The following is a 14171-nucleotide window of genomic DNA, read 5'->3' as shown; positions in this document are numbered from 1 at the left end:
AAAGGATATTTAGGCACATAAATTGCAGAACTGATTACGGTGGATTTGCAGCAATCCACCTTCAACCCCCAGGGATTTTAGTGTTAATCTCCTGGTCATTGCAGATATAAAAATCTACAGGGCTATTCACAGGCAGAGAGAGCTAATTTTCATTTGCAACCATTGGTACATTTCTAGGGTATTGTGTCTGAGGCTTTCAGACATGTGGGCCTATATGATTTTAAGGTTTTTGTTTTTAAAGATAATCAGGGGATATTGATGCCTAATTCTCATTTAAATCTGTTTACTTTTTTTTGCTAAAGCTCATCTTCAGCAATTACTGATTTTAATAGCTGAATTAATTAGGACAAATCAACTACTCAATAATTTTCATGGAAGTTCTGTTTAATACCTCATGTTTTCTATGTAAATAGAACATTATTGCTGTGACAAGCCACTGGTATGTGACTTGCTATTGCTGGAAATAATCTTACCTATCAGAACCTGTACTGTCATATTTTATTGCTTATTTCTCAGTGTAGCTTAGTGCTTTAAGACAGACATTGCTAACATTAAAGCTAATATTATTTCAAAGATCCCTGGCTGCATGATAACAGACAATGACCTTGCTGACCTCTGTGATAAATAAGACTCCTGAGCATCTCTTTTAATTTCATGTATTGAAAGGTAGAATCTCAAGTTAAATAGGGCAAGATTATGAATAAATTCTTTCAGAAATGTTAAAAGTAATAGAATCAAAGTAAATTCTAGAACCAGTTGGGCTTTACTATTGGAATAAAGGTCTGCATAATAATGTGCAAGCTTAGGGCAAGCCTGTGTGCACATCCTTTGTTGGACAGACTCAGGATGGGCCTTGAATTCTCCCCTGTGATTATTTTGATTTCACAAGAAAAAAATTACCCCAATTCTAAAGCAATTTCTTACATTAAATTCTTTTAATTCCTAAATAAAACAGATTGTCAGGTTTTTTAGGGATGTTACCATTGCTAACACAGATCTTGAGGCTTATTGAAGATACTTCTTTTTAGTTATTCCTTTATGTCTAAAAGCAGGCAGGTTTTATTAAATGTAAAATACTGAAAGGAACACAGAATTCATATTACATAGCATGTCCTGCTGTGGCCTTGCTTTGCCAAAGAAATGTAGCAAAAATGTGCTGGTAATATCCTTTGTCTTCATTATAAGGATCTGTGTTACTAGATTCTCTCTGATGTAAGGCCATTTACCTTGACTCCCAACTACATTTAATCTCATTAAATTCACTGTCATTATAGCAACATCTTTATTCCACTTGAAAGACTTTAAAGCTCTGGAGGATGATATTACAGTAAGGGCAGAATATGCTTTATTGAATAGGGTCCTGTGTAAATTCCAGATATGATCACGCCATCCATTTTTATGAGCCAGTTCACATGATTCTGGGTTAATGCGGCAATTGTGATTCTTCCAGTTAAATATTAGGATGGAAAATCAGACCATGAATAAGCATCTTAAATATTTTGATATTGAGAAGACCAAAAAAAGATGTATTAAGAGATCTCAATATAGATCTTGGCTTAAAAAAGAACTTCTGTACTTTTCCTGCAAACGCTTCTATAAAATGAAAACATGTAGAAATACAAATGCTAATGTTAGAAATAAATTAATTCTGAGACAGGAAATGACATCACTGTAACTTATCCCTAGTGTAGAACTCAGTATTTCAAGGATCACATTGGGTTTTGTAATACTTATAACAAAATCCACAGTGCTGAGTTGAATAAGCTTTACCCACAGAAAAAAAAATCTAATTTAGGCTTCTTGTCAGGGGATCAGCATTACAATGGAAAATTTCACAGATAAAATACTTTAGAAAACTAAAAAACCAGAGAGGCAGGATTGGGATTTCCAAGTCTTGTACAGCTCATGAACAGCCCATGGGGCTGTAAAAGGTGTCCTAGTCCCAAGTGGCAGCAGGATTCCCAGGAAGGTGGTGGGACACAAGCTACTGTCTCTGCTTCTCTTTGTCCAGCTCTCTCAGACTATAAACTAGACTTCTGAAAATATGTCTTTGTCCTGGATTCCCTCTTTAACCTCCTTTATTCTTGTAGGTGGTTGGGTAGAATAGCAGGAGCAAGGTGCATGAAAGATTCCTTTGGGATCAGATAAATGACTTTCATCATGACTTGTTTGAAATAGTAAAATAAATAGCTATGTGAAATTAATGGCTCATAATATCTTTGTGAAAAAAACACTCAAAATGTCTTAGTGTATGTCTGAATAAAGCATTCTTGAAATACTCAGCATGACCATGCTGATAAATAGACTTACCAAATGACTGAAGGGTAAATTATTGGTTCTTGCCTTTGGTCAGTGATAATGTTGTATGATCTTGTCATTTATTATGGTAGATTTTATTAGGTGTGTCATTATAGGCTGCCCATAAAATTTTATGTACTAGTAGAAAATAAAATTATATTTTATCAGATTATTTCTCTGCCTCTAACTATTCTAGATGGGTGAAAACAGAGATTTGCAAGGTGTAGAACTTCTTAATGAATACAGATGTAGAGCAGGAAGATGTTAAAGATGATTCTGTCTGCTCTTTAGTCTTTGAAGCTGCAGCATCCAGTGCTAATCCAGGGACTGACCCAAGGGAAGGGTAACATTAAAACCTGCTAGTTTTATAGAGATAGCTTCTAAAGGTTTGATTTTCCCTTGAGAATGGCTACATAATGTAGATACTGGGTATGTCTGAGGACAGTATATGAACAATCTCTTTTCTATTTTTTTTCAGGGGCAAGCTTTCTGCTAAATTAGTTTAAGTAAATATTAATGTTGCTAATTGGTTCAGATAATTTAGTAAAATGGTGGTTTTTGAAGATTACTTACAGTGCAAGATTAGTCATATGAATGGAAATAATTGCCTATCTAGCCATCTCAGTAACCTCTGCTATTCTCTCCTTTTTATCTCACTTTACAAAGCAACTTCATCAGGCCATAATAAGCGTTACTCAAACAGAGCCTGTAAGCCTTGCTTTGAAGGGGCATATAAATGATGAAAGGGGAGAGAAGACAGGCAGGAAATACAACTCAATGAGGTTACAGATTCTTGCAGATTTTTCTTCCAAACTCCTATTCAGTAAAAAGGTTTCCCTTTCCCTCATGTCACAGAACCAGACTTCTGTGCTAGCTGTTCCTGGCTAATCCATGGCACAGTATCTTCATCATTTCTATTGAACTGGGGAGACATAAGATCAGGCTGACACAGGGCTTCCTCACAAAAAGATGCATTGGCTTTTCCCCTGAACAGAGTTCTCATTACAGAGAAACACAATCTAATTTCCACCTATACAATGGATGGGTCCCATAGTTCACAAAAATTTATGGAGGGAAAAGGTGTCTTACAACCCTATCACTTCATCTTTGGTTTCTCAGAGTTTATCCCCAAATGAGTTCAACAAAATACCATTTGTATTTTCTCTTCATTTGTAATTCCATACACGCTTCTCTGGGAGTGGCATTTGCAGCAGGGTGCAGAGCCAAAGGTCTTTACCTGGCTGAATTCCTGGTGTACTGTTGGAGCTCTCTGGGATCTTCTTGGAAAAATGACTCCCTATTGCAGCTCATTTTCATGGTCCTGAAAAGTCTTTTCTGAATCACTGTTTGAGCAGTGTTTATATGTGCTAGTCCCATATGTCCCATTTGCTAGTTATTTAATTAAATAGTTTTACTCCATAATTAAGCTAATGACTTTGTTACTTTTCCCCATTCTGATCAACCAGGAAAACAATTTTTCCTTCTTGCATTCCCACTCAGATATGTTCTGCTTTTATCTGAAAGTGAAGATATTTGATCTTGTGTTTTTCTCTCCTGTATTAATCAGATCTAGTTTAATATTGGGAGATGTCAAGTAATCCCTGTTTAGAAAGTTTTGTGTTCTGGAAGTGCTGCTTTCATCACTCCACTGGCTATCAAACAGTAACAGGTTGGCTGCTTTTGCCACTGGCTCTCCATCATGCTTCAAAAGAATCCAGTATGGTCTGTTGGTTTTGTAGTTCTAAAACTTGTACAGCTAAAAACAAATTATTTACATAACTTGCCCTTTTGGGAAGAGAAATCCTAAAAATGGTAGGTGTACAAACCTGTAGCAGAATTGTAGCAACAGTTAAATCTGCAGAAAAAAAACTTGACCTAACCATATTTTTTCTCAGACTTCATGTGAATTTAGCTATGTAAAAGTTGGAAGAAGGAAACATGCAAGGCATTCCTAGTGGACAATGCTTTGACCTACCCTGAATTTTTAAAATTATTCCCAAATTCATAATTCTGAAGGGGCATTTTTCTTTGAAATAAAAAAAAAAGAAATTAAAAAAACAGGTTGATAAAACAAGAGAATATGTTTGTAGAATTGGAATCCAAATTACTTGCTGACCCAGAATGGTTTTACTACTCCTCCCAACTGGATTTTTATTCAGCAGTCTGAAGGATTTTACAGAACAAATAATTTGCTCTGATCCTGTGAATATATTCCTGTTGAATCAAGAAAAAGTCAATAGGAGAAAACAGTTGATGAGAGACTGAAAAACCATTTTCCAATGCTCTGAAAATATAGCTCTCCATTGACAACTGGGGGCATATTCTAAAATCAGCTTACAGGATATCTCAAGGAGAAAAGTGCAGAAAAAACTTATGAGGGTCTCTCAGTGGAACACATCCATATGTGGTGTTGGGGATGACTCAAGTTCACTTTGTCCTTGTCCTTGTCATCAATGTTTCTAACTTGAGCCAGCTGCTGGAAACAGTTTTCTATTTGCCATTGATATGTGTAAGTTAATCAACACCATTAATCTGCATTCCAGAGATCTGGAAAGGGTGTTTCCTCCTACCAATAACATTTCTCCCTACACCTGGAAATCTATGGACTGGTGCTTGTACGATCCTATCTATCATTACTGTCTGATTTCCTTGATTACAACAAAATTACTTGATCTTGTTTTGCAAATGTTTGGGCATTCCATGGAAAAGCATTGTTTAACTCAGCTGACTACCTTGGATTTAATCTGATGTGCATGATTTCCTAGAATTTCCACGGACATACCTGGATCCTCACAGAACTGTGTTTGAAACAATTTACAGACACTGCAACCTTAACAATTGCAGTTCTGATCCAAATCCTTCTCTAAGCATCACAACCTCAGCAGTGAAACTTCAGTATCAAAGACCTTATTCTTTTCAGAAATGGCACCTATGGAAAAGAGTTTTGAAAATTGCAGCTAGCAGCATCTTTTGGGCACAGCTACCAGAGGAATATTTTGAAGATAAGATTTATTAAACATTAAATGGAACTAAGTCCACATAGTCCTCTGCTAATTATGCTTGGTCATCCTGCTGTGCTATAGAGAATACATTTTTCTTGCTACTCTTCATATATCTCTTGGGGGAAATGTGTCATGATTCTGCTGGTTAGCACTGATGCCAATAGCTGAATTCTTTTGCCTGCTTTTTGATTGCTCAGATATACTGAAGAGTAAGCAAGGAATTCATCAGTCTTTGAAGTCCTCAAAAAATTTCCATTGGAAATCTAGTTTGTGCCCTGAAACCTATTGGCAATTAAGAAAATTATTCACTTTTTGAAAAACCATCTAGTATTACTTAATACTCTACCAAATTAGATTTTCTCCAAAATTTATTTTCATCCTTTAACTCTTTGCTTTTATGGGCGTTGTCCCCAAATATAGGACATAGAGGAAAGCCATGAATTTCTATCCTAAGGGGAAAAGACTGTAATACAAAAACCAGGGAAGATTGTTTCTTTATCCTGTTTCCTCACCTGTTCTGATTTACTAATCTCTCATAGAAGCTTAACAGAATGGCTGGCAGGATGCAGCACTTTGTGGAGTCAGCATTAAAAAGAATGTTAGATTTATAAGGCAAGACATTAGATACAGCAAGTAAGGAACAAAATACAGAAACTGTAAATTTCTTCTTTTTAATGCTTATGTTTAATTAGCTTCTTAGTGTTCATTCCCACATGACTTAATATTACAATTTCCAAAATATGTGATGCATTTTTTACACAGTGTTTTCATTACGTGTCCTTGCTCTCTTTCCCTGCCCTGCCATTTTGTCTCTGCTCAGATCTGTACTGAGCCACCTTCACTCCTCACCCTCGTGGCTGTGACCTTTCTGAGCCAAATTCCTGCCCTGTCTCTGGTGGGGCTGAACTTCCCATTACTCCAGAACATTCTCTCTGCTGGCTGTGCAGCCCCAGGAGGAAGCACAATAGTCACAGCCATGGCAGTGGCATGGGGTGCCAGGGTTTGTATCTCAGGGAGCAGCAGGCATGAGCCAGGATGTGACAAGGTTCTCCTGGTTTGTGCTGAATGCCAGGTTTATTGGAGAAGTCTGCAGAAGATGGACATACACTGCACATCACTCAGGAAGAACTTAAAAATTTCTACAGTGATCCTTTCCTGACCTAAACGCTGACCATGCGTGCTAAAATTTGGAAGTGTCTGAAAGGATGACTTTCTTGAGACTGTCCCAAATACCCGACCTTATCATCCTAATCATCTGCCAAAACTTGTGCAAAAGCATCTTCAAAGTTTTCGCCAGAAATCCCTACCCAAGAGAAACTGTGGGGCTACAATTCTCAATCGTCCAGAATATATTCTGCTTTATTTCTTCTGAAAATAGAATGAAATATTTCTACACGGCATTTTCTGAAATGCTTTTCCTTTATTTTCAGTTCCTGCCACAATCTTACTATCTGCAGAAAAGCTGCTTCTGGTGTTATTTCTTGTAGAGGTCACATGTTGCTTTTAATTACATCCTTATTCCCTTCTGAGGCCTGTGCAAGTATTACCCAGAGCAACATTTTAGCCTCTACAATTAGACTGAGACAAAAGCTAAGCTTCCATGTCAGAGTTTACTGTACTGGATTTATAAAAACCTTCACAGTCTTCACCAATACTTTTGAATTCTTCAAGTCAAATTAATCCTAAGTGAGGTCAAGCACAATGAATTCTCAGCCTGCTGTCTAATTCTGCAACAGGCAACAAATTCTCTGGTATAAGATGAAAGTACAGAGAGATGTATCTGCATCAGAAAAATGTAGTGGTTGTAAATACTGATGGGCACAATAATTATACATTAATGATCAGCAGTGAATAAATCTGGAATAGACTACAAAGAAAGGATCCCAAGGACCAGGAGTTGAGTCAGGGAAAAGACTGTACTGTGTTTAGTACAGTGAAGGATAAATCTGTGATTTTTGTGAAAGTGTTCCAGATTGTTACCTCTTTGTTTCAGAATGTAGCTTGCTTTTATGTTATGTTTCATTAACTCTGTGAAATACGTGTAGAAGTGCCAAGAAATTGATTCTTTCAGCTATGTTTATGTGGTGTCATTGATCTAAGTAGGGAACACATAAAGTGCCATTGATCTAAGTGGGGGTCAGGTTGAAACATCCAAGGGAAGAGTATGGTATTTGAGTTCTGTAGGAGTGAAATACCCACTAGATTAATTCATTCACATTCACTTTTGTGAGTCACAAACTATTCTTGTGTACTCTGAGAATTGAGACTTGTCTATCCCAACAGCAAGGGAGCAGAGGCATGTGAGTCTTGTATTTGTTGCTGTAGTGAGCATTAAATTAGCAAGAGCCAACATAATATTAACCTCTTTTAATTGCAGTCTCCTGGTCTGTTTGCTTTACTGTATATATTTAGTTGTGCAGTCTCTGGCGCTGTGGTGTTTCCAGTATGATCACAACTTAATGACTGTGCATTTCATTTTCAGGCATCAGCGATGACTTTTCATTAGCTTTAGTAAAGTAAAGAATTGGACTGTTCAAAATGTTAAAGCAAGTACTTAAATTGGTTCTGTTGTCTCCATATAGACTCTTTCAGGCATGATAAGAGGTTACATTCAGACTGCAGATAACTTACGAAATAGCATATCATTGAAGTGTATTACCAAATCCAGGGCTGATCAGAGAAGACAATGGAGAGGGCAGAGATGAAAACGCAAATGGAAATCCAGGAGTCTGATGAATGGGAAAATGAGTGACTTGGCAGGTAGCACTCTACCAATAACCAGATGAAATCAGAATACTTTATAGATGAAAGTGGTTAAAATTAGATGAAATGCAAATTTGAGGTGCTCAGAACTACAGGTAGGGAATTCCCAGAGTTTTTAACATATCCCAAACTAGGTGTTATGTGTAGACAATGCATGGCAATAAATCAGCTCTAAAACCCTGATCAGATGGCTGTGTAATGCAATTCTGTCTGAACCAATTCATCCTGTAAACTTATTTATTTCCACTTTCTATTGTATAGTACTGCTGTAAAAAATTAAATCACTGCTGTATTGTGTCTAGAAGAGAGGATAATTTACTTGTGACTGAAAGAATATAGTGCCATCATAGCTAGGTTTTTTTGTGGGAGTTTCATGAAGTAAAATATATACCAGAATCAGGTTTGGCAGAGCCATGACTTTCTCAAAACACATTTTGCAAATGTAAGGTGTAGAATTACTGTGGGAAGTGATACACACCTAAAATTAATTGCTGTGTAGCAAAGCATTTTATGCTACTTGGCTGATCTTTAAACAAAAGTTAGCATTTCAAAAACACTTACTGAAACCATTAGCTTTCTTGCAGTACATTCCAGTTCAATAACTTTAATGAAGAGAAGTGATACTTTCACGTTAAAATTCCAGCAAGGAAAATATTTTCTACTCATCTCTGACTCCATAAGTTTGGTTTTCTTCACTGAGTTGGGTTAATTTAAGGGAAGAAGTGTCCATCATTCCTATGCAATATCCTAACCTAAAAAAGGCCTGATTTATATCTTTCCAGAGGTCTCCCAGCCTGGGGATATTAGCAGGAGATGAGTGGAAAACAGCTTCTGTTGCATTATACACCATGTTTTTGAAAGTCACAAACCAGCCCAAGATTTGCTTCTGCATATGCATTAGTGATTGTTCTTGTCTCAGTGGGTAATTATTCTGGCAGTGTTCATTTAACTGCTTCCCACGTGGAGTTCCCCAGTCCTGGTGCACATCTCACACTTGGCACAGGGGCTGTGGCAGCAAGCAGGGGTTAATTGACTTTTATTGAAGCACTTTATAGCTTGCTCTTGCCTTCATCCTTAAGCACTACTGATCCACTGTAAACTAAGATCTATTGGGACAATATTTTTAAAGATGTTTAGTTTTCCACTAAACTGTATTTTATTTGTGTTGTTTCATTTTCTACCCCCAAGATATCTAATGATAAAAAGGATAAGGTCATTGTTACTGACTCTCTTTTTCTTAAGGTGAAACTATTAAATTCTCCTGCAAATTAAAGGGCAGATGTTGCATCTTTTTTTTCAGAGAAATTTACATACACTTCATTTGTGGAACAGAAATTGCAGTAATTCAGTAGGTATCTACATTTGTTTAGCTTACATAAAGTGTTGTAAGGAGATCTGTGGGGAGAAGTATTATCCCTTTAAATTATTTTTTAAATATCAAATTTTATTTGTTAATTCTAATGGTTTGATAGTGTTTTACTGTTATTACTGTTCAGTGTGTTTGAGCTCCTTGAAAGATTTAAACAAAATGAAAGTTTTATGTAATACATGTTTTTAGAATGTAGAGGATTTTATGGATTATTATTTATAACATCTGCCACTTATAGAAAAAAAGCTTTAAAATGCTCCTTTAATATGCATTTAATGTGTGTGATACAATTTTATATTAAATAAGATTTTCTTTATTTTAGCAGCTGTGTTTGTGGGAAAGATCTGTTTTCTCTACAACCCCTTAGGTCTGAGGCTTGTAGCTTGGCTATAAAAATTTTCATTAAAAGGAAACTTGATATTTCTCAGCATATAATAGATATGTCTTTTACAAAAGATGTAAGACTGGAAAAAGAATGCTAAACAGACATTTTAATATTAATGAATGCTGACTGGTAACTAAAATGGAAAAAGCAGATGTAGATCCTTCCCATTTTCTTTCTGTATAAAAATGATTTTTATAAAATCATTTTCTTAAGAAACAAAGCTTTTCTAGGATTTTAGATAGCCACAAAAGAGATCTTGGAAGGTATTCTAAAGCCAGACATTTCAAGCTTAAGTCTTCTTTTATTTTTGACTACAGGGAACCCCTATTGTTCTGTTTTGTGCTTGACATTGAACTGGGCAGGTGTGTCCACATAAGGTGCAACAGGGAGGATTTGCATGCTGGCTTGCTGAAGTGACAGAATTGTGCAAAATAACTGCAGTGGTCTGGCAAGCTTCAGGAAGCAGGTGGATCTGAGGTACCTGTCTCCAAAATTACAATGCTGAAAATGCCTGCCCGCCTTCTGCCTAACCTGGGAGGAAAATACAGATTTTTTTCCTCCTACAATATTATTCACCAGCCTCCTCTTTTGTACTTGCTGACATGCCTAGAATTGCCCCAGTCTTGGTGGATCTGAATGGTATTGCCTACAAAGGGTGAAACTGGGATTCAGTTTTATCTGTGTATGTGTGACTGTGGTGTATGGTGAATAGTAAAATGTGTATGTGTGTATTGGGTGGTATGAATTTACACACAAAAGAAGATCATGATTCTGATTTTTACTGAACACAGACAACCAATGAAGAATAGGTTATTTCAGGATGTTTGGAAAGCCCTGTTTATGTCAAATGTCTTTGTCAGTGATCTGGTTGAAGCAGGTAAATAAACATTTGGCCAAATTACAGATGATACTTAATTGGGTTGGGACAGAACAAAATGCCTCTGCATCAGTACAGAAGGATCTAGAAAAACTTTGGAATCTGGCTGGTGTAAAGCTCATAAATATGAAGAAAGAAGCATACAGTTTTGTACAGGCAGAGAAAAGCCCTGTGCCTTGGTGCAGATGAGGAACCTGTTGGCCAAGAGACAGCCAGCCCTGCTGGGAAGGATTGGGAGTTGCAGGGGATGGAAGACTGACCAGGAGCTGCCAATGCCCCTTAGCATGGATAAGACAAACCACAAACTGGGCTACATGATATATGTCTGCTCCCTTGTGCTGAGGCTGCAGCCAGTTCTGGCCCTCCAGATGGAGAGGGAGGGTGACAAACTGCAGTGGATCCATTGGAGGGTGACCCAGAGCATGAGGGACACAGGGCAGCAGCCCTTGTGCTGAGGGAGAGGCACTGGCAAAGATTCTAATAGCTGCCTACAGCTGCTTGAAGAGCAATTGCAAAGATGATGGAGTCAATCTCTTGTCAATAAATTACATGAAAAGGGACAATTGCCATGAATTTTGGCTTGGGAGGTTTGAATGAAGCCTCCCTATCACACATACAAGTGTTGGGAGTGTGCTTTCTGTACTCCCACATCCCATAATCATTTCTTTTAATACCTTCATCGCCTCAACCAGTTTCAGTTGTCTTTAGCAGAGAAGGAGTTTAAATCAGGTGATATTTCCAGAGTAAGTTACTCAGTCCCTCAGCTATCTCCTGCCACATCACTCTATTTAAGTCTCTTATGGGAGTATTCAGATTTCCTCTTTTGCATAGCGGAGTGAATTAAAGGTAAAATATCAGCTTGGAATTCCCCAGGAAAGGAATTTCAGTCAACTTTCTGAGCAGATTTTAAGCAGATTCCAAGAGGGGTTTAGTTTATGAATTAATAGCACGTGCAGAGCATCTGCACTGACCTAGCAGACATTAACAGCCCTGTCTGAAGCATTTAAGTCAGTTGGGTCAATGATTACCTGATTAAAAATTCTCAGTAGTTTTTTACATAATTGACTATCATAGTCAATCAAGTAAACCGTGCAAGAGCGTTTAGATTTGTAATTCAGAATGAGAAGAACTATTTTTCCTAGAATATAGCAGGGTTATGTGGGAAATAAAGCACTAATAGAATTGCCAGAATAATTTACCATTGTATGACATGAAAGTGGCTTAAATCTCTGCTGGCAGATGAGCACACAGAGTAATGGTTCAAAGTGATCATTACTACTTAATCATGACACGTTCTGCTGGAAGAGCTAGTTATAATTCTTCAAAATGAGACATTTATATTTCCTCGACTCTTTCTCTTCTTCCTCTTTATGGCATATATCATTGACAAGGTTCATATTGAAATTAAATTTGTTCAAATCAGTTTGTGAATTAGTAGAAGAATGACCATAAAGTAGTTATTTAAACTTTACTCAAATAATGAAAAGCATTTCAAATTGTAGTTACCACTGTTATCATCACTGACTTGAAAATCAATAGTAAATAATATACTTCTTGTTTTTACTCCAATAATTTATATTTTATTTATGTGTTTACAGATGCAGTAAGGTAGGAGTCTCCAACATTGTTCCATATCCTATTTCTCATGTTTGGTTTTGTTACATTATATTTGCATTGTTTTCTTTTTGTCCCATACTGTGGAACACAATTGTTGTTATTTTTAATTTACCAGATTAACCTTCTTCAGCAAGAACACCTGCAGAAGGAATCCCTGGAAAGTATATGCAAAATGGTTTTAAACATTTTTAAACATTTGTGCTTAATATATGAGAGACAGTCTGAAAGACTCTATAATAATATACAAATTATTAAAAATTATGAAAACAAATTTTTAAATTACTATCATTTTGGCTACCAGTTGATTGGTGCCCAAGGGGCAGTAGAACAGCAACACTTTCCAGGTGTTCTGAGTATATGCCTACTATATTATGCCTAATATATCTTCCTGGGATTATTTTGAATACTGTGATCAAAATGTTTTGGTTTTAATTGTGGAAGTAATTATTTGGGCAAGCCTGTTGCCTGAATGACTCAGTAGTACCCCATTAATGAAACCCAAGGTTTGATGAAGAGGTGTAAGATAATTATACACCATTAGACACCTCAGTGCTGTGTCTCTTGTTATGTGCTCCTAAAGAGTCAGTACTGTCTTCCAAAGCCCTAAAATTATTATTCTACTTTTCTAGGTACAGAAAGTTATTGAGCCATTTTCAGTTAATGAAAAGCACTGAATGATGAATCATTAGGATATTTAAATGTACTCATACATGAAACTTCAGAGCTACTAAATGTTCTAAATTTAATTAATTTGGTCCTTGGTATTGATTAGTAAATTGATTTGCAAGAAAATTGTTGAATGGATGGATGGATGGATGGATGGATGGATAAATCAGTTTTTTGGTTATAATGGACATTGTCTTGTATTAAAAGGAGAGGGATGTACTTAATGACAACTTCCAAAGTAACTTATGCCATGGAATTCTCAGTCTGTGTGTTGATCATTTTGTGACAGGGACTGTTTGAAATTCTATGCCTCACAACAGGTCTTCCTCATTGTAAGAGGACTGAACCATATCAGATATCAGGGTTTAAAATATGAATGTATCCAATGTCTCCATAAGATTCAGGAGAACATAAGTATATTTGTAAGAACAGATCACTCCTTGGTATTTCAGCAGAGGCTTCTGGTTTTTTGTCTCACACGGAGGTGAGTTTTGTTCTTGTTTCTGTTGTTTTCTTTCTCCTGTTTGAAGTGACCTTCACTGCCACACAGGCTCTGCACTGCAGCCTCCCTGGTTTCTGGGCAGGATGGGCTGATTCCTTCCCTCTGCCATGCCTGTCATGTGGCCATTTGTGTCAGTGGTGGCACATGTCAAACACCCATGGTGGCACATTTAGTCAAGCTGTAAGAAGTAACATTCAGGCTTCTTTTGGTCTGTCAAACACATAGGAAATGCCTGTCCTGTGGGATCATTGGAGAAATTAGAGAATTACAACATTTTTCTCCAGATCAAGTGTCCAATATCTTATATGTGACTGCAAAATCTATGAAGAATTTTTAATATGGCTCTAAACATGAGTTTTCTGCATATTATGTCTTGCCCAAAGAGATGGAGTCTATGTCTTGAAGGTACAGGAGCACTATGAAATGTTCATGTTCTTGGTGTTACAAATTACAATTTATCAACTGAAATGCTGTTCTTTATCACTAAAAAATAAAAAATGTGTACAAAAGCCAGTTATAGTCAAGAGAAACTCTACCAACCTGTGAGATATAAAAGGCCAGGCAAAGCAGTAAAAAGCCCTTGAATTTTGCCCAAAGTGAGAACTCATGCTTAAAAAAATCATAAAATACTAATTTTGTGTCAAAGAGAACTGCAGGGCAAATATAATGAGTTAATATCACAGACAGTGACT

The sequence above is a fragment of the Lichenostomus cassidix genome, chromosome 11 (assembly GCF_008360975.1).
Source record: "Lichenostomus cassidix isolate B80296 chromosome 11, HeHo_3.0, whole genome shotgun sequence".
Taxonomy (NCBI): Eukaryota; Metazoa; Chordata; class Aves; order Passeriformes; family Meliphagidae; genus Lichenostomus; species Lichenostomus cassidix.
Note: the sequence above shows the minus strand (reverse complement) of the source record.